At 39.7% G+C, this 25273-nt stretch overlaps 2 long non-coding RNA genes across 2 annotated transcripts; one reads left to right on the forward strand and one right to left on the reverse strand.

Moving 5' to 3' along the window:
* Positions 1 to 1225: 1225 nt before the first annotated feature.
* On the forward strand, positions 1226 to 14669 carry LOC112544706 (uncharacterized). Its single transcript, XR_003088038.2, has 3 exons — positions 1226 to 1354; positions 13206 to 13357; positions 13881 to 14669. It is a non-coding gene; the product is annotated as an uncharacterized LOC112544706 (long non-coding RNA).
* Positions 10262 to 25225, reverse strand: LOC142830304 (uncharacterized). Its single transcript, XR_012905461.1, has 4 exons — positions 23857 to 25225; positions 22832 to 22956; positions 11165 to 11292; positions 10262 to 10481 (listed from the first exon to the last, which is right to left on the reverse strand). It is a non-coding gene; the product is annotated as an uncharacterized LOC142830304 (long non-coding RNA).
* Positions 25226 to 25273: the final 48 nt, after the last annotated feature.

Below are 25273 nucleotides of genomic sequence, written 5' to 3' on the forward strand. Positions count from 1 at the left end.
TTGCAGACTCTAATAGGAGCTACTGGTCTCTGTCACCTATATGGGTTCTATGACCAATGGAATAGTGCGGCTTGGCCATCCCTCTAGACACACCTATGCATATCTGTGAGTCACCCACCTTTCCCAACTACCCCCGCGTTTCAGCACAAAAAGCTGGCATGGAGCCCAGCTGTGTGGCATAAAGTCCCCTCCTGCACAGCAGTCTGTTTTTCAGTGATTTTACCGCACTTTATACCTATGCAAAGGATAATTCTTCATGTTCAACTCTCATAGATCTGGCAGATGTTTTAAACCATCAATGCATATTTTCACCTTCCTCTCCAGACATGAATATTGGGTCTAGCTTGACTTTCCCATACTTTTTTTAAAGAGTAGTAATGTTGTCCTTTATGAGGACAGCTTGTAATTTACCATTACTGCTTCATTTCCCCATGGTAATGCTTATTGTCTTCAAGACAGTTGTCTATAAAAGGCTCTACAATACCTTCATGGTGTTCCATGCTCTGGTCAATCAGCTCCAAAATCTACCTCTGGTACGTCATGATTTTCCTCCTGTGATTAACAAAATATCTTCCTCCCCTCTTCCTCCAGGAATCTGAAATGGACTCAGAGGACTGGTTTGGACTTGTTTTGCTTTTTGGCACTCTCTGCTGCTATGCCTGGCAGAGCTGTGCTATGCCTTGGCTGGCTGTGCAGAGGTGGCACAGTGCAGGCTGGAGAGACCAGTTCTGAGTTACGATGGCATCAGTAAAGGTCGACAGCACCCAGAACTCCTTGGGGGGCTTCTAGCTGGTGGCAGTGGAAGCTGGCAGAGCTTCATTTTCCCCTTCTGTCCGTTCTTGGGAGTGTTTCAAAGGCATTTAGCCAGATATCTTTATAAACAAATGACATCAGTGAATTTTTTTCTTCGTTGTTCAATTTTCACTCCGTTGTGCAGTAAGATACCTATCACTGGCCCTAGTCTAATGCATGTTTCTGGAAACGGTGCCCTGTTAATGCTACCCATCACAGCTGCAGACCTGAGTGTATCAGGATCAGCACTGTCTGCTTTCTCTGAAACATCTCCTCCACGTTTCTTTGCCCTTAATACAAAGAGCTGTGCAACGGCTACCACTGGAGTCTGACCCTTTCCTCTACATGTGCCTGACAAGGTATTTGTTATCTATTAACATTATGAATCATGACCCAAACAAAAGACCCGAGTCCAAGCATAGTCTTTTGCGTGGTAGATCCTACATGCTGCAGCTCTCTGCCCAGCCACTTTCAAGAGCATTCACAGCTTGATTTGAAAAAAGAAAGAAAAGCGAGAACTAGAACATTGCAGAAATCATCTAATGTCTCCAACAAGAGCAAGGTAAATATGAAATATTTTTGCTATTCACACTAGTGTTAATATTGAGCTGCAAAAAGCTATCCTGTTTTACACAAGAGAGGCAGGATATTTTCAGGGAAAATATCCTTTCGTTCATGTTCTGTTTTTCTGATGGGCACGAAGCACCATCCGTTCTGATTGACTGTTGGCATGCAACTTACTACTGAGCTAGACTGTATGTTGATGGATAAGCCAGTCTCATCCAAATGTCAGGAAGATTATATGAAAAAAAGAGAGAGCTGTCTGTAGTTGCTCCATCTCTGAGGAGATTGCCAACTCACCCTAACAAAAGAAAACATTAGTGTGCTATTTGCGTCTCACAAAGAGACTGTGATAAGATGACATGATAAATGATAGAGAGCTTCCCCCCACCCCCAATAAAAACACATAAGGTAGCTAAATCAAGAAGTGTAAAGAATATCTTGACTCTTTGAATTGGGGTGAGCCATTTATTAAAAATAAAAAGGTGAAATTGTCAGAAAAAAGAGTGCTGTTTTCTACATTTCTTAAATTAATTCCAATTACATTATTTAGGGGAAATACTGTTGTATACAATGAATATTCTAAGAGCCGCTCTTTCCATGGCCAAACAAAATTATACGGGCAAGCAGGCTAGGAGTTTCCCCATTTGTTTGTATTAATGGCTATTTGAATGCCCAAATTCTAAAAGTATTAAGTACAAATATGAATATGTGTATTTCTAATTGGCAAAATTGGAGCCTGCTTTCAAAGTTCCAGACTAACGGTCATACCTTTAAAATCCAGTCATAGAATGATGTGCATTAGCCACAACTTTACATATAAAGCACTTGCTCCAACTACTGGTTAGGCAACTAGAAAGCCACTTAGACATGCAAACGTGATCTGAACATGCATTAAATCCGAACACAGCAGGTATGTTACTGAATTGACATTTCTGTATGTAAATATCAAGCCTCCCTTTGAGATCCTTTGGCCTTAAATATTTAAGATCGGTAAATGTTATTACACCTATTGGTCATACACAATGAATAGTAATTATAAAAAAGGAGAGGATTATAATACAAAACTCTGCATGTTAGTTATGAACTACTGCTACATTCTTATGTTAGTATTCCTGGTACACTCATTGAACATACAAGGTAGGACAGCATGTATCAGCCTAATTTTAAACTTGGGTATGTATTGAGACTGAACCCTATCCAATGCCTGATGATTATCTTCTAGTGATGGTTAAAAGCATGATCTATTTAAGTATCTCTCAGCTGCCATAGATATTGTGGACCACTAGCAAATTTGATTTCACCTAGCAGAGTGAGCAGACCTCATGGTGGACTTGAAAGGGTTCATGTTTTTCCATCTCTCAGGGTATGTCTACACTACACAGAAGATTGAAGCTGCTGTTGTTAATCTTCCATGGTTCAAATTAGAGGGTCTAGTGAAGACACACTAATTCGAACTGAAAGGGTGCTCTGTTTGTAGTAGTTTGTAGTAGTAGTAGTAGTTTGCGGTAGTCCTGTGGAAGGGAAGTCAAAGGAAGAGTGTGCTCCCTTAGACTTTCTGCATTGTGGACAGTGCCAAAATTCAAGTTCTTTGATTTCAGCTACACCATTAGTTGTGATCTTAATTCGACTTTATCTCATAGTATAGACATACCCTCAGAGAGTTCCCAAAGTGGGTATAATCTTCTAACCTAAGGATTGCCTCATGTGCATTCCCAAAATAACACCTCCTAAATGCAGACAATTCCTATATGCAGCATACGCAATGGAGTCTTTACTTAGATTGGATCATCCCCTGAGGCATGTAAGCGAAGTACGCATACCTCCAAATCTAAGGCTTTATCTGCACTACACAGCTTTTCGTCAACACAACCGTGTTGCTAAAAGTCAAGCAATGTAACCACTGCATGTCAGCTCTTTTAATGACAAAATACTTCCACGTTTTAGCATATTTATTCTCTCACATTATTGAAAACAAACCAGTATATATGGGGAGTGTCCTGCTGTTTTTGAGGTAATGTCGGATTTCTTCTGGAAGTTTCTCCTGCATGCTATCTAGTATGCCTTTGCCTTCAGAGCTCCTGGTCGCAACTGCTGCAGCCCCAGGGCCCTTTGAAATGCTGCCAGAGCTCTGGAGTGCAGATCTGCATGACTCCAAGGGTTGGGGGGACGGGGCACACTGCAGTCTAGGTGGCACTAAGGGCTGATTGCCCTTGACCTATCCCTTCCGCCCAAAGCCCTGCAGTGCTGGAGCTGGTCCTCCACACACACCTTTTCCCAGGGCCCACAATGGCTGTTGGCCCAGCTGCATAGAAACTTTATGCATTCAGTAGTTCTATCAATTCTTATGGGACTAATCTTACTGTATAACGTTAACTACATACATACATCTTAGCAGGATTAGGGCCAACACCAAAATGTTAACTACCATGCTGGCTAACTCCAGCATGTCCTTTGGAATATAAGACCTCTTAATGTATATGCTTACAGTAATTGGAAAGACTGAATACAAAGAAGAAAGTCACAGTCTGAGTATCTGACAATTGACTATTACTTTGCATCTTGCAGTGGTGTTGTAGTTTTGTTAGTTTCAGGATAGGAAAGAAACAAGATAGGTGAAAGTGAAATCTTTTATTGGACCAAACCCTGTTGGTGGAAGGGACAAGCTTTAAAGCTTCTCAGAGTATGTTCTTAAGTTACCACTTCGCCAACCATGTCATATTGTTGTACTACGTTGTACTCCTTGTGTGATTTGCCCCAATCACACAATTGTGTGTGAGAGGGGTGGAGAATTTCAGCTGCTTCTGTAGCACTAGCTCCCACTTCCTCTCTGGACTCAAAGCGCTTGGTATGTCTGGGAACTGGCATGTAAGGCAAAAGAAAATCAAGCCCACCAGAAATCAGCTCAGGAGTTCTTCCAGCTCCTCTTAACTGAGGTAACCCCCTGAGAAGAAGGCAGGAATATCATAGAAGGCTATTGACAGGAGAAACTAGAATATTTGAGAGAATCGGGCACTCACAGAGCTAGTGTAGAAGTACATCCACACAGATATACTTAGCTACCTTTGAATCCCCCATAGTATTTGGAGGCTTTTTCTTTAGTAGTGGGAAGGGAGCTGAAACAAACCTTACTCTCCCTTCTCTGTATCAGTTTGGAGGAACCTATGCAAGAATGCTTCACAGGGTTTTCCTACAGAGAGGTAAGCTCTGGGATACAGTTCATGGAAAAATGGAATGCTGCAGCTTGACAAAGCATTCTAAATAGCAGAGTCCTACAAAAGTATAATAAGACTCAAAAGAGATTGTTGTATGATTCAAAACAGTGTTTAATATATTCAGATTTCTTTTATGTATCACTTAGACTGTAGATCGTTTTCCTGCATTACAAATTTCAAATCAAACCTTTTTGTAAAGCCGTACAAAACAGCTTTTCCTGGTGAAACCAAAGAGCCGGCAGAAAAAAACAAACAAGCGGTAGGTACACCATCTTGTGAAGGGTTTGCAATCTGTTTTTACTAACCTTTCCTTCCCCAGTAATCGAATTCATGGATTGCAGTTCCAACAGCTTATGGAACAGTTTGTCTGTAGTCACTGTCAAAAATTCAATCTCTGCCTTTGGGGGCAGGCCACAGTGGATGGGGCTTTCAGGGGGTAACATTTCATCAGTGTATTTATGGTACCATTGATAATCCAGGAGCACAAATTCAGGAGCAAGACATAGCTGCTTGTCAAACTGTCAAAAAATAAAATAAAATAATATAAAATAAAAGCCCAAACCATAAGTGACTTCTTGCTAAACAGAAAAAGGAACCTACCTTGCTACATACCAAATTATTCTGTTATGGAGCCATAGCTGAGAATGACATGACTTAACAGTTTATGTCCATGAAAATTAATCCAATTGGCTTCATATTTTAATTATCTGCTTTAGATCATACACACATATTGATATTCAAAAGATAAAAACTACACACATTTGCAAAAAAAAAAAAACAAACCCACACTCCACATTACTCTTCAGTTAGCAAATAACCTGCAGATCATTTTAATTTAAAAAATAAAGGGATAGAAATATTTTAAAATAAAAATATCGTTTCTTCCAAATTACAAAGTGTTGCTCTCTGGCTTAACATTTTTATCCTTAACATTTTATCAATATATTAAGTAAAGCAATTTATAGTAGTATCTCTGAAAAGTGCCATACTGTCTTGAAATGAAAGCCAATAAAAGTGTAAGGATTGCAAAATAGAGAGGCAGGCTTTTTTCTTCTTCAGGTTATTACCAAAATGCATATATTGTCTATTTGACAATCAATACATTCCATACAATAAAATGGAGCTATGGTCTAATCATCATGATATCCTTTCAGATGGTTTGCTGAGAATCAGATTTTGTCCTTTATGGTAAAATTGTTTAATTCAGTATCATATGTTCATAAGCTGTAATTCTGCTCTGTCTAAAAACTGCTATGCAAATATTTTAGGCTCACTAGACATTTAAAACAACAGACAGGTGGGAGTGCAGTTATTTATTTACATTTGTACTGACTTAAAATTCAAAATGCTATTTGATGCTTTTGAAGTATTACTGTGGGATGCTAAATTACTACTGAATTCTTACAGTTTTGTGATACCTTTCAACCTGCCAAGAAACATAATGATGCTGATGCTGATAACAACAATAGCAGTAGTGCAGGATCCTTAAAATAATGTGGAGCTCATTTCTGATAGATAAATACCATTTTCTCTAAATTGAGGTTTGTGATTCAGCATTTGTGCTGCACATAATTCCCCCCCTCCCAGGTTTATGGGGGATGGAAACAATGTTCCTTCTAATTTTTTCCATTCACGTGCAGAATAAATTTTATGTCCAGTGAGGTATGTACAGATGTGCACCATGAGTAGAGACACATGCTGCTGGCTGTGGGCATTGTGGGTGCTCTTTTAATCAGCTGGGCAGCACCTAAACCTCCCCTGGGTGGCCACCCAAGTGCTCAGCTTACAAGGAATATGTGATAGAGATACATTTGCATCTAAAATGAGGGACATTTCAGCAGCGTTCAGTTCCATGATGCAAGACTTCCTCTAGATAAACTGCAAAAAAGTTCTTCAGAAATGGCACTGCACCAAAGAAACAAACAGTTATTTCAGAAGTACCTCCTGCCATGGCTCAACTTTCTTCAGTGCTTCACCAGATCTGTTTAGATAGAATAAGGTTTCCCACTATTTCTTTGAGGGAGAATGTCCCATGCTGGTAGGGCCAGAGAAAGTGGAATGACCCTAGATTTATGGCAACCCAACTGCAACTATGGGTAGCTCCTGGTCAGATAAACTAAGGAGGAAAAATGAAAATAGCTAAATCCTTAAATTGAGCTCAGGATTCTTAAATAGGTAGGAGAGAAGGAGCATACTTGAGGATATCTAGGTGGAGAAAAAATAGTGTTTCTGAACGCCAAAATCCACTTTCCACAGAGCCATAGACCTTTGTGCAGATGGATGGCTACAAAGCTGGATAATCACTGGGTAAACCTACAAATGTTCCATTTTTACTCCAGTTTCATAAACTTCATTCAGATAAAACCTCATGCTACAGGGCTTAAACTATACCTAACGGGTGTGTCTAGGCTGGCAAGATTTTGCGCAAAAGCCACAGTGCCAGCTGTCTACACTGTCCGCTTGAATTTGCGCAAGAACACTGACGTTCTAATGTAAGAATTCAGGGCTTCTTGCGCAAATACTTTGACGCTCCCGCTCAGGGATAAGCCCTCTTGCACAAGAATACTTGCGCAAGAGGGCCAGTGTAGACAGGCACCTTAATTTTTTGCACACGAAAGGCCAATGGCTAAAATGGCCATCGGGGCTTTCTTGCACAAAAGCGCGTTTATACTGGGCACGGATGCTTTTGTGCAAAAGCATCTGTGCCAATCTAGACACTCTTTTGCGGAAATACTTTTAACGGAAAAACTTTCCCGTTAAAAGTATTTCCGCAAAATCAGGCCAGTCTAGACGCAGCCAACTAGTATTGGGTTAGAGTGAGACCTTATTGGGTAACGGGATATCCCACCCTGAGAGATCCCACTCTGAGGTTTGCTGTACCTTACTGTGAAGCATCTGGTTCTGGCCATTCCAGGATTCAGGATAGTATACTAGATGGACCATGGTTCTGATCCAGTCTGGCAGTGCCTGTGTCAGATGTTCATGACTATCAGGCAGAAGGCTGTATAACCTACTGAATTTTGATATTACATTAACACACTAGAATAATGGCAGCTCCAAAATGTCAGCATATGTATACAATTAAGTTATTCATGTTTAGTCAATTCCACCATACAGGTTTTGCTGTTTAAAAAGTATCATGTTATTAAAAGCTGATGCTTATCAGTATTCCATTTTCATTTTGACATCTGAGTAGTTGAAAAGGAAGAATCCAAAAGCACGATGTGTACAGGTCATGTAACAGAGAACTGAATACACAACCTGGATTATGTGCAGGATAAGGTAAAGCAGTCGGATTGCCATAATAAATGGCCCAGACATTTTAAAAAAAATGATTAACTGAATAGTTTCTGCAATTGCTAACTCGTCAGATAACTTCCTTCAGATTCATGTGTTCCTTTAATTCCTGATTCCCAGCCAAGACTGCTTCCTGAAAGCAGGAAGTTGAAACTATCTTGAGAATGAACTTTGTAGGATAATTCTATCATAACTGGAATCAGGAAGTATCAGAAGCCCACATTCTTGCTTGAATAAATAGGCTACTTGAGTTGAGTTTTATTAACTGGAGTGGTTTGAGGCTAAATGGACTCAACCATATTCTTTTGGGGGTATGTCTCCTAAATTACCCTGTGGAGATTTATCCTTGACAATTAAATTACAGGCAGCTAAGCAGTATCCTTATAAAAATAGTAATCAGCAGTCCAAAACATTGCCAACATATACCAAATACCCTTATTGTAAAATAATATAACATTTTATTTTATATGTGTATGGCATAGGGCTGATTTAAGGTAAATAATGTTATAAAATAGCTTATTTCATGGCCAGTGTAAAAATGGATGGAAGAGCCAGATGAATTAAAGGTGAAATAACAAATCATGTTCCAGCAACACACATGATCACAAATAACACGTTTAAGAAAAATTATATTCCTCAAAAGTATTAGGATTAATATAAAAATGTGTCAGCTTTCAGCAGGGGGAGCTCTAACTCTGGAAACACTTCTGTGGTTGCTGAATCTTTTTATTACCTGATTGGGTTGCATACTCTTCCAAGTATGTGCGACAAAGTCTTCCATCCTAGTCGTCTGTAATATGACCACCATACATAATCTAGCCAAAGAAGTAATGGAGATCTTCCCAGGGTAATAGAACAAGAAAGGGTTTTTTTTTAAAGTGCATGATTTGATTCTAAAGGAAATGAAATAATTATTCAGCCCAACAGTAGAGGCTAGTTAGTGTACTGCTATCCTCAGTGAAGAAAGATTCAATTCTGTTTGCCAGTCAGGTTCAGAACAACAGTTGATGGGGCAGAAAATTTCCACTATTCTTCTTGTCACACAAGAGAGGTCTCACAAAGTCATCCTTCATAGAATGTGTTAATCATCTTTAAAACTCATATTAAAAATAGAAAGCCAGTGTTGCACATACAGAAAACAACAGGATTAGGCACGGCACAGTTTCAAATGTTCAGGGATGGCAAGGCTTACTTAAATGAGCTTAGGGAAATACTAAAATACCTGAGAATGTGCTTCCAGGTAGTTATAGAAAATATGAACAGAAATTATAAGATCTCTGTTGTTAAACAGGTACTTTCAGTTCCAGCCCTGAGGTACAGATTTCTGCCACTCAGCCACACAGGCCTGACAGTAGCAAAATGAAAAATACAATAGTCTTGAATTCCTGGTCACAGGTACATTGATCAAGCATGTTCTGAAAGATCAGAGAGAGATTATTCAAGAGACACCATAAATTTGAAAAGCATATACCTGTGTGAAGATTTTGTACCTCCTACAATTATCAGTAATGCTGCAGATGACTAAAACTTACAGAAATTAATGACAGAAGTAGTTGTAGCTTGTTTACTTTGTGCATTTGGCAGCACTTTTTGTGTCATTGTTTCCACTGTACAGTCAGCTACCTGTTTCTTTCTTCCTACAAGACTCCTATAAACATCAACAGGGGAACAAAAAAGCCTCTGCAACTGCTGAAGGGATTTTAAAGACGATTTTCAGACCATGCTGTTTAAGATGTGAATGATCAGAAAATAGATTTTTTTTTTCAATTAGGCAATTTCTCCAAAAAAAATCAAAGTTAATGTTCTCCCTTTAATGTGACTATTCATGTTAAAGAGCTAATTGATTTCTGTGACTGTGTCTGTGCAACGCTGCTTGCAATTATTAACTACATCAGTGTTTGTGTATCTTTTAAATATCAATGAAAGTATTTTAATTAAAAACACATTCTATAAAATGGTAACAAGTTGAGAGAAAAATGATGATGATCTAGTACCACCAAAGAGATGTTTCATATTACACATGATCAAAGCACTTAGGTCTACATGCTTAGCTAGTGTAAATTGGCATAGCCCCACTGATTTCAATAGGGTCCATTGATTTACACCAGCTGAAGATCTGACGCCAGTGAATAACATGTGGTGGTAGTATAATATACTCAATGACATGGGGTGCAAAAATTCATGTTCTCACAAATTACGGAACAAAATGAAACTAAAGCAAAATAATTTCTCATTTCTACACTACAATAATTATCTGTAACGTCTGCAAACTCGGTTTCCCATGCACACAGGAATATGTGTAATCAGAAGCTATTTTTCATGCTCCAGAATGAGAGGATCACATTTCTTTTTTGATGTGCAGTTACACCACTATAAAATAATTTTGTGAATGGATCTCTATGAAATGAAGTTTATTCTGTTTTATTATCTCATAGCCTGACATAGCTGTCAGTGAGTTTTCAATTTTAAATGGCTTTAAAATGATAAATTTAAACATTCTAATTTTTGTATTTTATAACTCCTATGATGTTTTACTTGCCTATCAAAATTATCCACTTCAGCATGAAGATTCCAATGGGCAGCAATGGTTATTTTAATCGAGTTTTCCAAAATCCCCTGTAGAATGATATGATTTTTTAGGCGAAAGAGCAGGTTCATCATTCATAAAACCAATAGTTTAGGTGACTCCCTTTACTGAATTTCTCCAGTAATTCCTCTAATGTATCAAGCAACTTTGCTACAGGATGAAAATTCTGGGCAAGAGGATGGGAAGGTAAGAGAGAGAAATAGGCTTCCCAGTGAGCTATTGATTTGAAATATGAAACATTTTATTGATACAAGTAAATCCCAGGCATAAGGAAGCAGTTTGATATTGCACAATATTTGAAAAAAATCATGTGCATCTGTTTAGCACAATATACTGCATAATGACAGCAATCTTCCCTGTTTGTATCTATTCATCTGATTATACAGAGTAACAATTCTTTTTGCTACACATTTATTTACTAAAGGATTTTTTAAAATGGATAATAAATTAGTAAATCAAATAGCATGTGTTTGGTAAAATACTTTAGTCAACTCCCTACCACACAAGATAGAGGGAGTTCACATTTTATCTGAAATTAAATGACCCATTAATACTCATACCTCGATATGAAATTATGAGTCTCTCTTTTGGAAGAGACAAAGGAAGTTTGTAATCATTATTTAGTGCTGTTTTATCTAGACACATTATTTTGAAAATCTTCAGATTTTAACACTGCAATGCAGCGCTGTTGTAATGAAGAGCTTTGACTTACTTGAAGTATAACCCAGTGGCCTTCTTTTGATGCTTTTACCATAGATATTTCTGCTACCGCTTCCTGTCCTTGACCCAGAGGTACATTGTGAAGTTTTCTGGCGTCAGTGGTAAATTCATGCTTGCTCCCTAAACAGAACAATATATAATATCACTTCAACCCAAATAATTAAAATAGTTAAAAGAATCATGTACTGTACATAGAGCATTTAAATGGTACACATTAGAAAAGTGACTAAACTGAAAAGAAAATGAAACAGGAACAACAAAAAAGCTTTCCAAAATGTAGTTTCATTCCATCAGCTGGACAAATATATTTTATTCCTTATGTGCTTCTTACAATATAAAATTGCAGATACAATAAGAGGCAATCCAGAAGGAGAATAATCAACTAATTCTCAGAGGGGCGGGGCAGAGAAAGGGGGAGAGTCAGAGGTAGTGGAACAAGGAAGGATGAGTAGTGATGAACACATTTGTCTCGTATCCAAGTATCTGTGTCAAATTCTCCTCATGCAAAATTATTGACTTGCATTTATCTAATCAAAATAGAAGCAGGACCTTTATTTTTTTCACTAGTGAGCACCAGCAATTGCATTGTACACTGCGTGAGCCAACCACTACAACAATTGTCATAAAGGAGTATGTTTTCCAAATGTCATATTTCATGCATTAATATGTGACAGTAATCAACAATAATGGTGATTCCTTATTTATTTCTCTGGCAGTATTAATTGTAATAGCATTAATTACAATGGCTTATTGTATAAATGTGAACAAGTAAGAGTTTCATTCCAATTCAGTAGAAAGTATGTTAGTGTAACATTAACTGACATGTTTGGCTTGGACATAGCTAAGGATTCAATGGCTGTCAATGGGTCAATTCCAGAAAAATAAAATTAAAATTGTCAGGCAAGCAGGATGGCTTTCTTGAAACTATTTTGCAAACTCAGTTTTATGCCTCCCTACAGATTTGGTCCCAAATTTTTCTTCAGCGAAGTTCCTATAATAAATTAAGTGTTGCAAATTATGAAGCTTCAGGAAAACCAGTATGTAAAGCCTGTAGAAAAACCAACTGCTCCTCATAGTATTTTATCATGTCTCTTATTTGTTAGAAATTCAAATACAAGATGTTTAGGGCTCACTGTGAGTGTGGGAGAAGGGGGAGTGTTCAGGTTAGTAAGCCAACCTACCACCATACTTTCTCTGATCAGGTCTCATGGCTCACATCATAATCAGCTTCTGGAAGGAACTTTTTGTTTTTCATGTTTGTGAAAACTTCTCTTTCTTTGGCCATTCTGATTTCACCACTTTTTCCCTTCATTTTGTAGACTCTACAGTATCTCTATTCAAACCACAGAATTCATCCCTAAAATACATTGCCTAGAGAGCAAAACAACAACTACAAAAAGAAACCCAAACACACCAGTCACATTTGACTGTATCCATGTGTATTCTGATCAGCAAAAAGTCCCAAATTATTTGCACAGATTTGAGGGGGTTTTAAACAATGTTTCTGATCTTTCTTGCAAGCCTACCCAAGTTCCTGGGAGCATACTGCATGTTAATTGCACTCCATGCAGAACTGGAGTGAAAATCCAGTAGGCTCTTTTAGGTGTGGTCAATATTAACTCTGAGTGAGAAGTCAAGTTCACAATAATCAATTTTCCTATTCATAAATAAAAGCTGCAAGATGAACCATATAATTAACTGAATAATTCCCCATATAACACCTACAGCTATTTACATGTATAAGAACTTAGGACCCAATTCATGACCAGACCGCAAGTGCCAGAAGTTTTTAAAAACATGCAGTCTGAGTACCATTAAATAATGATTTAAATATAGAAGTCTTCATTACTGCAGTTGACTTGATTCACTGTAAATAAGTGGACAAAAGGTAGCAGCTCGGTAAGTCCATTTGAATCAAACAAAACCCAACCTGAACATTCATACAAAAGATGAATCAACCCTCAAACCTTTTAAGGTTCAAAACATTTAACTCTATTAATTTTTCACTCCTATCTGTTTGCTTTTTTTTATAGGAGACCACAGGAGAAACAATGTTTTTTGGTGTTCTTGGCTCAGTTGAAACCAAATAACACTGGAATGTCATCTTAAATTTCCAGAGCTGAAAGGACTGGATAAGCAACCACATTTTTGGATGGCTATCAAATCTGAATCTGAACCACCTAAGGTTAGATCATTGTCAGCTTTTGGCAACTACTTTTATAGAAATGAAAAGTAAACACAAATCCATTATAGCATTTAAATGTCTTGTGGAAGAACATGTCGCTTGCCAACATTTGGAATTTACTGAGGAAACATTTCAGCTAAGTGTTAATAGCCACCACTGCCACCGGAACAGCAAAAAATGTGGCAAATAAACCATTGACTGCAATTGCCCCTTTCTAACAGAACAGGAATGTTTTTGGGGGGGAGCGGGAGGGAGGGTGTGTCCCTGCCCCTGCCCCTGGTGGAGATCATTATTCTCCGGAAACTGGTAAACCAACCCTGGCTCACATAGATACTTGAAAATAGGAAATGTTTTGTCTTTGAAATGCACCAGATTACATGTAGCATCAAAGAGTGTTCATGGAGATGACATTCCCCCCCCCCATCCTCCCGGGACCACCTTACAAGGGCTTTATTTCTTGCTTGCAAATTAGTCACTTCAAAACACTGCTTTCTCATTTCAACCCTCAAATCTAACTCTGCAGATGCCATTTGCAAAATGGGAGGTAAGAAAGAAAAGCGACTGTTACGGAGAAGACAAAAATATTTCTAAAAAATGAAGCCGGGGCTGGAGAGACAGGAATAAGATGCAGTTCAGCTGGCAAGTAATATGTTTGACAGTCTGATGGATTTTTGAGGCATTTCAATAAATCCCTCTTTTTCAACTTCAGCAGGAGTGCATTGAAACAGCTACATTTTTTAAGTGGCAGACAGACAATAGCATCTAAATTATTTTTAAGAAAGCACCCACGATATTATGATGACTGCAACTAAATCCTCCTTAAAGGAGTGAAGGGGAGGAGGTCAACAAATGTATTGAGCTCTTTGTGTAGTACCTCACTGACATATTTCCCACCTCCCTTAGTCAGGTTTTATTTTTTTTTATTTTTTTTTATAAACCTGGTAAAATGCACTAAAGGATTTAAGGTTATCATCTGGCACTCTGTCTAACTTCTGACATATCTTTATGATAATAAAGAGTCACAGTCAACTGCAACAGGAGGGCAGCACAATGAACTCTGGTAAGTCAGGGAGGGAGGTCTTTTTTTTTTTCAACTTTGCTGCCCTCTCACCTCATTTCTTGTTCACATAACAGAAGTGCCATCTGTTCCTACCCCTAACATGCATGTATTTGAGTTCCATTCAGTGATAGCCTACAGGGGGAAAAAAAAGATTATCAAGCCATTTAAACACTCATCAGCATTAGTAGTCTCTCCCAGCCAATGTGTTTTGTTTGCACCTCCACAGATTTAGAGATAAAATGGAGACAGAAAAGTGCTGTTATTGCCTTTAATTATTTCTTGCTGTAGTAGAGGACCATGTATTCAAAGGTACAGAACACAGGTGGAGTAAGGAAATATGAGGCTCTAGAGTCAGAAAGTTTTAGGAGCCGTAGATGATGGAAAGGACGTGATTTAGTTTATAGTTTTGTGTGTTCTAGCTTGCATTCATATAGCAAACAATATTACTATCAAGATCCTGCATTAGAGTACATAGTTGTTACCAAGGAACAATATTGCATGATGCAATGTCATCTTGCAGTGATGCAAAAAGCTGATTATCTTTATTGTCAACATTAAAATATGACGCAAAAATTCAACAGTGTACAAAAGTCATCACATAAGATTCTATGGTTAGCATAACACATTGACTTCAGCTCAAATTGTGGCAGTTTACACTAAAAATATATTTTTTCCCTAACTGCCAGCTCAGCAAACTCAACTTGGAATCTTAAAGCCAAGCAGGGTTCCTTCCTTCCTATTTTGTTGCCAGTACTAATGATTCTGTAGGCCAGATCCCTTCCTTAGTTACACCTATGCCACCTCACTGAAAGCAGTGGCTCCACATTTGACACTTAATTGTGCAGTTGAGCCCAATTTGTGGTTATTCTGTACTAGTGGTAAAAAAAAAAAAAGAAAAGGAATATGCACGACCAGCAGATGTGACATAATGCATTCATGGAGCAGATCTACTGAGACAGCTGGTGCCCATTTGAATTACTTTTCAAAGCAGAATGACACTTGAAACCTAAATTTCTTAATCATCTAATCTCTGTCCCATTCCTCTTTCCTCACTTTCTTCCCCTCCCTCTCCACTTCTGGATCATAGGGCAGGTCTGTACTATGACATAAAGTCCACCTAAGTTATACACCTCCAGATACATAAATAACATAGCTGAAGTTGATGTACCTTAGGTCAACTTAATGCAATATCTACACTTTGCTGGGTTGATAGAAGAAACTCTCCTATTGACTTACTTTAAGCTTTTCATTCGGTGGCATACTAGAGTCAGTGGGAATGTGTTTGGCGATGGATTTACTGGGTCTTCCGTAGACCCACAAAATCCACCCCAATTGATCGACAACCATAGCATTGATCCACCAGTAGTAAAGACATACCCATAGATAACAAGGCCAACATCATCTAGTCTGACTTCCTGTACAGAACGGGCCATAGAATTTCCCCAAAATAGTTCCTAGAGCAGATGTTTTTGAAAAACATCTCATCTTGATTTTTAAATAGTCAGCAACAGAGAATCCACCAGAGACCTCAGTAAATGGTTCCAGTGGTTAATTACTCTCATGGTTAAATTATCTGTCCATCTTCCATTTCTTTCCTTTCAGTCCCTCCTCTTGCCTCAACCTTCCTCCTGCTTTCTTCTTCCTCCTGACCACTTGTTTGATTAAAGTAGCTCTTATATGTCCAGAGCCTTTTCACAGACCTCTGCAAGATGGGAGAAGCACAGGGAATGGGCAAATCTTGGCACACGAGGCATGTATGGGCACCATTCCCACGCTGTGAAACTAACTGGCATGAGACAGTGGAAAACAGCCAGAGAAAATGCTGAAATGCCGACTGTGGCATTGGATGGGAATGACAGGAAGCTAGGCGTGTGCTTTAGGTTAACTATTTTTTGTTTAGCTATTAATCAATCATGGGAGTCAGAGGCTTTTTAGAAAGGTGGAAGCAGAAAGGAAGGCATCTGCTCAGCAGTGTTCTGCAGTTCAGCTTCAGGGACCTCTCTGCATGGCTACTGGCTGGGTTTTGATACAGATGTTGTGGAGGAGCCAGTGGATCCAAGTTTATTTACAGGTGGGTGGTACCAGCATAAGGAGAGAGTTAATCAGAGCAAAGGCTACTAAAGCCCTGAGGCTGCAATAGACACTGCACAGCAACTCTGCTGCTGCTGAAGGGTCTGGAGAGAGGATTCCCTGTGTCCTGTAGGGCTGCCTACCCCAAGTCCAGCCGCTCGTGCTCAGGGTGATGGGTAATCTACAATGCAGCTGTGCAAATCAAACATTGCATAAGCAGCATCTGAAGCTGATCTGTCTGGCAAACCTCCTGATTTCTACATTATGTCAAAATACATGAGTCAACATTTCATTTTCCCAAATTTTCAGTAATTTCCTTGCCCTATTCTTGTCTTTTATCTCCTACACCGGGATGACATTTTTGAACCATATTTTAGGAGCTTAATTTGATCAAATGATCCAGAGGAACTCCCAGTAGAGACCTCTGATTTAATGCGAGACGTGTTCTAACAGTTAGCATTTCTGATAATGAAGTTTTATTCTGCTCCAGTTAATTTTTAGGCACACATGCTTTACTTTTTAGCAGTCAGGAATACACGGTCCTTCCCCCCCCCCCCCCCTTTTTTTAAAGAATTAAAAGAAACACAGAGCTCTATCTTGCAAAGGGCTGAGCACCCTCAAAGAGAGGAGAAGGTGGTTGGTACTTTGCAGGAACAATCCTATAATACATCTCCCAGTGTGACAGACTTACATGTGACTACAGGGGATCTGGAAGGAGTTGCAGTAAGACACAGCTACAAGACTGCTATTTGAATTTGGCAAATATTAGCAGACTGAATACCAGCTTTCACAGCCTCTTTTCTCTGCTCCACATGGGATTCAATCCAGTGCTTACCTGGTAATGAAAGAGGTGCAGAGCTCAAGCAATTAGGTGCTAGAGTTCAAGCAATATTTTTAACAGTAATAAATGATACAGCAAGCCCAGAAGTACCTGGGCTTAGCCCTGGCAAGCTCTGACCCAAATTAAGCGCTGATTCAACCTCCTCCTTCCGCACAACACATGTTCAGCAAGCCAAACCAACCCCTCTCCCAAAGTTACCACCTTCCTCCAGGACCTGCCAGCTAATAGCCAAGCCAGCCCTGGGCCCTTCTCCTCCATCCCCATTTGTTGTTTTGACAAAAGGAATGTGTAGCTTATAGGGAGGGGTGCCCATCGTACAATTCCCTCTGTGAACCTATGACAGCAATGGCTGGGTTGAGAAGCAAAGACATACTCAGAGTAATGTCCAGTGGTGCAAGAAGGGGAAAGTAGCATTTTATAGCAAATCAGAGAACATTACACAGACCTCTTCCCTCTCTTTATAAGAATGCCCACACTGGGCCAGACCAAAGGTCCATCTAGCGCAGTATCCTGTCTTCTGACAGTGGCAAGTGCCTGGTGCCCCAGAGGGAATGCACAGAAAAGGGAATCATCAAGTGATCCTTCCCATGCCACCCATTCCCAGCTCCTGGCAAACAGAGGCTAAGGACACCATCCCTGCCCATCCCGGCTAATAGCCATCCTTCATGAACTTATCTAGGTCTTTTTTTAACATTGTTATAATCTTGGCCTTTACAAAATCCTCTGGCAAGGAATTCCACAGGTTGACTTTGTGTTGTGTGAAGAAATATTTCCTTTTGTTAATTTTCAACCTGCTGCCTTTTCATTTCATTTGGTGACCCCAGTTCTTGTGGTAGGTGTAACTAACACGTCTTTATTTACTTTCTCCTCCCCCACTGGGTTGCCTGTGTGAAAACCATGGCAGCCTTGGATGACTCAGTGTATAATTTCAGAAAGGAATCCAGGTTCCACATTTTGCTCCCAGGATGGTTAGTGAGAAAATCAACTCTGCACTGGGGGAGCTTGCTAGGGATGATACTGTTTTTGTGTCTCTAAGAAAGCCTTTTTGCATGGCTTGAGGTTCTGTGGAAATAGCACACTTAGCCCCCACGGAGTATCTCAGACTTAGGGTGACACTAATGGACCGCAGGCCAACTCTCCAGAAGCCCAGTATAGCTGGACTTTGGAATAAGCAGTTTAAGCACCAGTATGGGATCCTAGCTGGAATGTACAAACCCATTCAGTCTCTCCTGTCCACAGTGGGAAGAGAGGAGGAGAGCTCTCTACGGCAGCCCCTCTCCTCACACTCCACAGCAGATCGGGTCCCTGCACACCTTTAAAGTTACCTCTACATAGCCAATGACTTATGCAGCGAAGGGTTGTGGGGGAAAGAGATCATGACTTAAGTGGGCATGTGCATGAGCACACACCCTGACTCATCCCTAAACACACAAAGGTGTCTAAGTAACAGTCAGATGGCACCTGGAAAGCTAATTGGTCTGGGCCCGTAAGCTTGTCTCTTTCAAATGGCCACAACTGATGTAAATGAAAGTGGAGTGTGTCACACAGTCGATCAGGTTGTTTACCCTCTTCTGCCCATTGTCAGAGGGTTCTGCCTGCTGCACTGCTTTGTGACATACAACATAAAAAGTCAGTGACAGCAGGGAGACACGGGTCTAAGCCAATGGTAACACTAGATTAAAAGAGCAGCACACAAAAATATTGATCTCTTCCTGAATAGTAACCTTGAGTGAGAACTGATATATTGGATTGATCTTATTCAGCTCAACCATGAGAAAATAGAGCAGGGAAGCTCTTGCCACTACTAGCTGATAATGCTCATGAGTCTCATTGATCTTTACTTTGTTGACTTTTGCTTCTGGCAATATACCAGAGATACAGAAACTGTGTGTGTGCTAAGAGCTGGACCTGGCCTGAATAAGACTGACATGATTCAGTGAGTAGCATTGTGATGGAACCAGTGGGAGGAAGCCAGAGAGTTTGAAAGCGATGAAGTAGCAACAACTCTGGGGTCTGTTTCTAGAAAGTTCTGAGAGCTTTGAGTTCTGCCAGGTTGAAGATGTGAAGTAGTCTCGACTCCCACTGCAGTCAGTGAGAGCTGACAGCACTTGGGACCCAGAAGAGGTGCTCACCCTTTGAAGGATCAGGCCCGCGAGGAAGCCACAGAATTAAAAGCAGCATGAACTTCTTTTCCTTGCTTCAAATCACTTTAGGGCATTAGAAATTCAAAGGGCCGGGTTCTAAAATTGTTTTGTATGCAGCACTCCCAATAAGGAAATGGAGTTTTGAGTGCAGACATTGCCAGATTGAGTCACAAATATTTAATTTCAACCCATTTGTTTCTCACGGCTCAAACATTTTAAAAGAAAGAAAGAAAATAAATCAGTGATTACTTTCCCTCAATGGGTTTTGTGAACTGAGAATAGAGAGAAGACACAGAAAGTATCCAGCTACTATATATGCCCATAGCAAGTGCAGCTGCTTGTAACGTGCTAGAACATCTGCAGGAACATGACATTCATGCAGAATCACGCACATTAGAATATAGCTTTATACAGAGCATAGTTTAGTTATGAAAGCAACATAAATCTATTTTATAATAGCTTTTCCCTCCGCCTCCCCTTGCTCTCTTTACATAATTTTAACTGACAAATACTGTCAAACTGGTCGTAATGGGACAAATCCTCAAGTCCTTTATAAATTTTTACTTAGGTTTTAGTACTTCAAGTACTGTCATGGTAAAGATTTCAGGATTTGGCCTTTTTTGCATTAATAGCAAAGGCATGAAGCTACCAAAAGAGTGACAGATAGAAAAAGGCAGAGCCTATAAGAAATAGCTAAACTCATTCCAGGCAGAGCTGTTCACGTTTTGTAAAATGTACTGGTAGAATGCAGAAACTATGCAACTATGACCTTGCATAGTCATTTACCCCAGTGCAAAGCAAGTGGCAGAAATGCTACCATTCCAACCTTTCATTGCTGTATATGATGGCACAAGGTCCATGGTCCTGGACAATCAGGCCCCGAAATGTGAATGTTTGTAATGTAAGAGGCAACCCCTTCCCTGGTTCCAAGTCCCAGGTCAACTCTCTTCCTCATCTCTCAACTCTTTTCACACACAACCATTTTTAAAGGAAGCGTTTTAAATTCCAGTCTGTCCCAACAACCTTTTTATAATGAGTTCTGATGCTTTAGTTTGATGGCTTCTTTTGAAAGAGGATTTTAAGGAAATGTTTGTTATTGGCAGCTGTTTCATCAATATAGATTGTTTCCTTTGGAATCTGAAGTTTTATTAAACCGAGGATTTTTAAAGAGGAAACTTTGGCATTGATTGATGTTAGTTTAAAGTTATATAGGGGACAAGTAACACTGACCCCACACTCACACAAATACAAGCTTGCAACGAATGTGCCAATTTGCAACTTATGGAGTTCCTTGGGATCATCTTACTTGAGTCCTAAGAGTCCAGGCAGGATGTATGCACACAGGGCAATCAGCTCCCGCCATATTCTCTCATTCTTTCCTCTGACTTCAGGCAAGCCTGATGGAAGAGTAGCCCAGCAGGGTTCACAACTTTCAACTCTTTATGATCTCACAGCACTTACTGAATCCTTTCAACCTAAGGAAATAGGAGCCTGCCTCTTAAAAAGACAATATGCCGTCATGTGATTAATATCCCATTACATTCCTGTAGTTGTTTGTTGATGCCATCTAGTCTGATAATTGGCCTCTGTGTTCTGATCTGCCTTGAGTGTTGAAAGCCTCAGATTTTTGGGTCAAGCTACCTAATCACTACCTCAGTTTCCCTATCTTAGCATAAATGAGGTAGTCTGCAAAGCACTTGCAAAGATGAAAAAGAGGTGCAAGTGCTATGTATTTATTACTGATATCACATGATATTTTAGACTTATGAATACAGTATAATATTTCTCTCTAAACTGCATCTGAACCATGACTGTAGAATGCAGTGATTTTTAACATTAGCTGCTTGGTTTGCATACTTAGCACTGTTTGCACAAGAGATGCAATGATGTGCATCAGCACAGTAGAAATTAATATGGAGCTCCAAAATATGCATTGCATCCATCATTTTCATGTTACCTTCTTGAATCACTGAATTTGCATGCCGATCATTATGCATCCTCTGAAGGAAGATCCATACTGGACATATGTTTTTACAGTTAGTTCTGACTACTTAGAGACAGAGGAAACAGCTCAAGTGATTGAATCTGCCTACCTCTCATTGGAGTAATTCTTGCACTGTTCCCTCCTGTTCCCTCCTACAGTCCTTGGGTCCTTGGGACTTATATGCTTAGGTGCATTCTGAAAAACCCTATCTGCACTGATGCCCAAATAACTTTAAAAATCTGGTCCCTTAGTTTATGACAGCAATGGCAAACAACCAATAACTCAATCCAGTGTAATCTCAACATAATTCTAAACCAGACAATACTGAAAAATATCAGTAAGCACCTGGTTTATAAGAAACGACGAAAAAAGAAAAGTGTAAAAGGAAAGCAATTTTTCTGTTAACAGTCACATGTAAAACATCAATATAATTTTTCCTTGCAGCTTTTATTTTTAATTTATTAAAGGATTTCATTATGATTAATTTTATAATTATTAGAGCACAAATTACAGAGAGATTCTACTACGCCACAGACGCAATGCAGTTTCACTTATGAACACAACTCAGACTATTACCCATGGAAAAAGCTATTAAAAAGAATCTCTGAAACACAGTGAGATCTTCACAGATGAATATGTTGAAAAAGAGAGCTCATGCAATAAGAAATACACCTGATATTGATCAAAAAAGCCATTTTCATCTTAACAAAATGCTAATATATTGTTGCGGATCTGATTCTTTTTGCATTTTACCTTTATTTCTATTTTGTTATATTCTGTGTTGTTTCCAGCTTCTTAGTCAGAAATGTATCCCCAAGGAAATTACTCTTTGCAGCTAAAAGGCGTGCCAGTAATTCATCCTCAAGGATTGTCAACTCAATTTTAAAATAATTTTGCTGCTTTGTGAGTTCAGACTGAAATGAAGATGGCTAGTTTGCAAATCTATAAATCAAACAGGAAATATTGCACCTATCTGCACCTGTGTGTTAATATAGGGAACACACTAATCTCCTAGACCTTCATTATAAAACTAGATTTTAGTAATTAAGTTTTGGATTAACATCAAAAGGAAGGAAATGTATAAATTGTGACCTTCTTTTTGAACATTATTAAGCAGATTTAAAAAAATAAGTAATTACTGGCTATAGATTCCACCCTAATAAATGTGAGTTGAACATGCAGATTTACACTTTTCTGTGAACACCACACACCAGTCATCTCATCCTCTTTCAGGCAAAAACAAGAAGAGGGATCATTCACAGAAGTAATAGCTTGAGAGCCATGGAAAACCTGAGGTGTTATCCTTTTGGTTCAAAGGAGAAGTAGCTGAGAAGACCTGGGGAAGGCGGGGAGGGCATGGCCTAAGTGTACAGACCTTTGATGTTTTGCAGAGACTCGTGTTCCAAATGTCAGTCTGAGGGAATCCATGCAGCACTCTTGCTCCACCAATAGTTCCGCAGAAGCACATTACTGACATTGGTCCTTGGTCTCTAGCTGCATCTTTGAAGTGAATACAAACCGTAGATCAGGAGCACTATCTGTGAGCACTTATCTGTGAGAAAATTGGTGGGGTTCTGAGAGGATTACAGGCAGCTCCTCCAGCCCCTTCTCATGACTGATATCTCCAACCCCCAAGCCAGTAGAGTTCCACACTTGTTGAGAGATTGAGGAGAAGCTGCTGGGGAAGGAGTTGTGTGGGCTCTACTTATAGGTTCTGCCTTGTCTTTTTCAGGGCCCAGATCATGCAATCCATTTGATGCATTCATTGCTTTCTGGTTTCCCCATGATTACTCAAAGCATGAGGGGTCTATGCATGCTAGCTCCAATGAACTAACACCATTATTTTCAGTTATCCTCGAGTAAAAACACAAATGACACTATTTTTACAATTATAAATGTATATTTATTTTACCCTCCAAAAACGCTTTTCAATGAGACCAAGAATAAGATATTTCAATTCAAAAGGAGCATTCCGAGATGAGCTTATCCATCTCAAACATAACTATAATGTTCAGGTCCACCTATCTAACATCCGTAAAGAGAGTAAAGCAGTGGTTCTCAAACTTTTTGGCCTGCAGCCCACGCTGCTCAACACAGACTTTTCCATGGACCACCAGCCAATCATCCGTGATGACCAAATGGGTGCAGGATCTGGTCAGGAAGGAGAGTGCAGGATGGGGTGGGGGTTTGGCAGGGAAGGAGGGTGCAGGAACAGACTAAGGGTGGGAGGTCAGGGTGGGAGGGAGGGTGTAAGTTGGGGTTATGGTGGTGGGTCTGGGAGGGAGGTAGAGTGCAGGAGTGAAGTGGAGCTGGGGAGGCCTGTGAGGGTGGGTGCAGAAGCAGGATGGGGGTGCATGTATGGGGTCTGGGAATGAGGTGATTGGGGGCGGGGGCGCTTACCTGACTCCATGCCTTCTACTGCACCAGCCAATGGGAGCAGCGGGAAAAACTTCCAGGCAAACAATTTCCTTGTGCTCCCATTCCACCAGCTGATTAAAGCATTTCAATACCATTCAGATTGATACTAGTATATGGGAAATTATAATATGGCCCACTTAGCCCAATGAACAAAAATTCACCCACATGCCTGCTGGGCTACATGCTTTAGTTTGACAAGTACAAATCTATTGATAAACTTGAAAAAGTTTGTTGAGCTGGTTGCTCCAGCAAGTGGAGATGTCAGTCTAAGCAGCAATAACTAACATGACAAATGTCACAGTGGCACACACATACCTCCAAGGCTTCTAGGTCTGGCCTTCCCAAATCGAGTGTGTTTCCCAACAACTGATTTTCTAAATCAACCTGAGTGATGTTGGAATTGATTAAAGTATTCTGGGCCTGGATTTGTGGTTTGTAGGAGGGATTGCAAACTTTTTGTGGAGTTTCAGCCAGATTGTATTTCCTAATCTTATATACCCGCAAAAGAGGGCAGGAGAGGGAAGGCACATGGCAGTAGAAAATAATTGTACTTTTGAAAAAATAAAATGTGTGAGAGAGGAAAATAGCTTGACTGAAAAGTGAAAATTATTCAACAAGTCTGCAAGAGGCTTATAGATAGTGGGTACAGGAACAGAAAGTTGGCATTTCAAAAGTCATTCAGAATTGCAACCAAAATATAATTAGTAGCAGCAACTTGCTGCATCTCACCATAGTGGGAAATTCCTTCTTGAATCAAATGTCTCCCGAGGGCATGAGATATAAAAGCTGCCTTTCCACTCTGAGTGGGTGCACACCTGTGTATCAGTAGTCAACATAAGGAGGGCTCTGCACATAGTTGTGCTGGCTGGGGCGTGTGTGTCATGACTCAGGAAGGCTGCTCTGAATAGATAGATAAACTGCAAAGTAAGATTTAAAGTTAGGTAAGGAAATTAACATAACAAGAGGAGAAAAATGGAAGGTTTAGGACAGGAATGTGGGGATTGTTATGACTCCATTTTGTTCCTCAGTTTGACCTGCTTGATTAGGGATTTCACAGCTGCTGTAATTAGAACTAAATTTCAAGAGTCAGGAATTCATTACTATGGCTCACTAGATACTTTCTTCCTGTAAGATTAAAGAGTAGAGAAAAGGAATTGAAGAAATTCTTCACTATTCCATGAAGAGATTTCTCTCTTGCCTAAATTGTAGGTAAGAGTTGCATTACTGCAACCTTCCCAGGTTTATGTGATTTAAAGAGACTAGACAAGCTAGGTAATGTAATAAACTGGCTCGCATGATAGTCAGAAGTAATCTTGGGCTATAGAGGCAATGACCCCAAGAGACAGGATATTCTCAGGCTCCAGCAGGGCCATGGAATGGAAGGGAGAATCCCTGATAG

The sequence above is a fragment of the Pelodiscus sinensis genome, chromosome 7, assembly GCF_049634645.1.
Source record: "Pelodiscus sinensis isolate JC-2024 chromosome 7, ASM4963464v1, whole genome shotgun sequence".
In the NCBI taxonomy this organism is placed as follows: Eukaryota; Metazoa; Chordata; order Testudines; family Trionychidae; genus Pelodiscus; species Pelodiscus sinensis.